Source organism: Cryptotermes secundus, unplaced genomic scaffold (genome assembly GCF_002891405.2).
Source record: "Cryptotermes secundus unplaced genomic scaffold, Csec_1.0 scaffold644, whole genome shotgun sequence".
NCBI classification, from domain to species: domain Eukaryota; kingdom Metazoa; phylum Arthropoda; class Insecta; order Blattodea; family Kalotermitidae; genus Cryptotermes; species Cryptotermes secundus.
This window is the reverse complement of record NW_019742971.1, coordinates 475,776-479,055: the sequence shown is the minus strand read 5'-3', so window position 1 is coordinate 479,055 and position 3,280 is coordinate 475,776. Positions and strand designations below refer to the sequence as shown.

Sequence of the window (3,280 nt, the reverse complement as noted above, 5' to 3'; positions counted from 1 at the left end):
GTTGTGGGGGGGCGGAGGGGAAGAACGGGCAACAAAGAAGAAAGAAATCTACCACATATTACTACCAAAAATTCTGTACGCAGTTGCAGGATCTTAGGTTATTACATTGGTGATTAATAAGGGCCCGGATTTTGATGACCTGAAAATATTTAAAAAATGACCTAGAAAATGACCGAAAAACATCCAGAGAAACGACCTAAAATATGACCCAAAAATGTAATATGCAGGGCCCGGATTTTGATGACCTGAAAATATTAAATAATGACATATAAAATGACGGAAAAAATCCAGAAAAATGACCTAAAGGAGAAAAGAAAGAACACTTCGCTTCCATGTTATTCACATTTCAGAAAACACATGAAGAAAAATTCCCTAAAATGGCCAAAAATGACAAGAAATACCCTTAAAAGTCCAAAAATTTACCAAAAAATTATCCCCAAAATGAAAAAACGACCTTAAACCTAAAAATGTCAAAAAATGACAAAAAAAATACCTATAAAATTTACATTTCTGTAACCAGCAGCTCATATCCGAGATTTATATATTTTAAGAGCATCGTATAGGATACAAGGAAAAAAAGATGACATGTCATCAAAATCCGGGCCCTGGTGATTTTGGAGTGGTACATCTTGTGGGCTAGAACGGCGTGTAGTCCGTTGAAAGTCAACAGACGTTTTGGAAGAACATGTCTCCATCTTCAGGGTTAAAGAGTAACTGCTCCCCCTGGGGGAGAAAACCTTGTGACGACCAAATTAAATTCGCCAAAAATATTCTAAAACTAAATTAATATAGTTGAAATGTTATTGTACCCTAATCAAAATCATTCTTCTGAAAAGCTACAGTAAACCACTATACTTTGTCAGCAACCCTCATGGAGAGGGCTGGACAACCGGGGTTCGCCTACCGACCCTTTGGCCCACGCAGCCTCCTATCCAAAGGGTACCTGAGGCTCTTTGCCGGGGGTGAAACAGCAGGGGCGTAAGCTGACCACTCACCACTATCTAGTGCCGTGGTTAAGAATGGTGGAGCTGAACCTCCACTTATCCACATGCCTTCATGGCACAGAATTAAGTAGAGGGATAACATTAGCTTGTTTCTTCACTTCACCCACACAGAGGCCAGCTATGCGTAACACAATGCCAATAAACCGGAAGCCAAGAGGAAACATTAATATTCCAAGAATACGCTACACAGCATGGTGGCTGAGGCGGTGGGAGTGCCCAGTTCGAAATTCGGCTGGCAAGCTGACCATCCTAAGTTCTTCCGTGGTTTGATTCAGTCCCTCTTGACAGATATCGGGACAGTATCTCTAATTAGCGGATCCCAGTGGCCGCGGGGTCTAAGGTATGAAATGTCTTCACCGGCTCAAACACTGGGATCGTGGGTTTGAATCCCACTCGAGGCATGGATGTCTGTGTGCATTTATTTAATGTTTGTGTTGTTCTGTGTGTAGCGGACTTGCGATGGGCTGATCCCCCGTCCAAGGAGTCCTGCCCACTGTGTATAGGAGTAAGAAACTGAAAAAGCGACCAAGGTCCAAAGGGCTGTAGAGACATAGAGAGAGACAGAGTATCTCCAATTAGGGCACGATTGGCCTCAAATACTGACCATTAAATAACCCATAAATAAATAAGCACACGAATATGTAAGAAAAAATAAAACTCAATAAGATGCAAATAATTCGTTAAAATACGGAATCAATAATTTGTTAAGAAACAGATATCTACATAACTGTGTTAATTCCAAGCCTGTCGCCTTGCAGATATGGGAAACAAGAGAAACACGAAATTGAAGGACAAGAGAAAGACAAATTTGCCTTCGCTTAACAAACATAAAAGTTAAATTAAACCTTTCTATGGCGCATATGCAAATATTTCTTGTGTAATTTTACGATTGTTATCAAAGCAGTCCGACTTCACGATGTCATAATGAAGCCCTGTTGCCCTTGAATCAAATGTTAACGTTTTACGGCGTTTGCTAACTAATGAAATATTGGCACGTGTTACTGACTAGACACGGGGTTTGGACTGATAACTGATTTATTGAACACTTATAACTCGTAACTAGAAGTAATCATAAGGCCCTGAGTGATTCACTCATTCTACATCTCACTACGGCACACGCTAAGACTTCCCAGTCAGCTGTGCCTTCACGTACCCGTTGTTTGGTAAAGGCTCCCAACAGTGACATCGCTTGATTGACTGACTGTTAAATTGCTGCTGGCCTCCGCCAGAACAGTGATTCTTGGTTCCGAGTCCTACGGGACTCATATTTTACTGTCTGACGGCTCTGGGAGCCTTCAAACCACTGCTGACATACACGTAAGTCAAAGTCAAAGTTACTTTATGACTGGCGGCTTACCGCCAATCAAGCCCCTTGAGGGCCGCGCCATAGCTCAGGCGGTTAGTCACCGGCGTCCCACCGCGGCGGTACAGGTTCGAGCCTGGGTCATGTTATGTGGGATTTGTGGTGGACAAAATGGCGCTGGGGCAGGTTTTCTCAGAGTACTTCGGTTTCCTCTGCCAATCTTCCTTCCACCAATTGCTCCACAATCACCCTCACCTATCATCTGGGGCTGGTACAATAGGCCAGAAGTGGCCGCAGTTGCAAGGGACTTAGTTCCACCCCACTAGCAATAAAAGAAAGCCCCTTGAGACCCACGACCAGAGGTTTTCTTTTCAACTTGAACCCTTGTGGTAATACTCGTAGTCCTTATGTGACATCCTCTCTGACGAGAATGTACATTTCGCACATATAGCATGTTATTGAAAATTCTTCCTTTTGCAGTACACATAAGTCCTCTGTTGACACATCTAGAACGATTCTCGTTATACAGCCACGGCACGGACCGTGTAGAAGACACCGCATCCCTTTTAATATTATCCTCCTGCCTAAGTATAAATCTTTGTAGTGGTCTCTTTCCTCCTGGCTTTGTCACCTTCGTCCTTCCTGCCATGCGTGCTACATGTCCTCCTCATCTAGTTTCCTTGACTTGAACGTTCCAAATTGGCGAAGAGAATTATGATTTCACCATATATTATTGCATAAAATAATCTTAATTTTGATATTAATATCTGGCACATTTCTTTTTTATTTTTACAAAAATTCACCCGGGGGAGGGGGCCGAGGTGGATGCCGGGTTTGCCCCCACCCCCCACGGTTTCTATTCTTGCTAAAGTTCACATGACGTGGCATTTGCTGCGACCACATGGCGGAGGTTCTCAGATCAATAAGTGTGGTCAGGGTGGCGCGACCCTCGGCGAGACGCAGTCTCGTCCCC

General features: G+C 43.4%; 2 protein-coding genes across 3 annotated transcripts in view; one reads left to right on the top strand and one right to left on the bottom strand.

Annotated features, from left to right (window-relative positions):
- The window catches only part of LOC111873606 (protein rolling stone), a 72,429-nt gene that overhangs the window by 14,531 nt on the left and 54,618 nt on the right, over positions 1–3,280 (top strand). The window lies entirely within an intron of this gene.
- Positions 1–3,280, bottom strand: part of LOC111873616 (voltage-dependent calcium channel subunit alpha-2/delta-3) — an 84,270-nt gene that overhangs the window by 64,656 nt on the left and 16,334 nt on the right. The window lies entirely within an intron of this gene.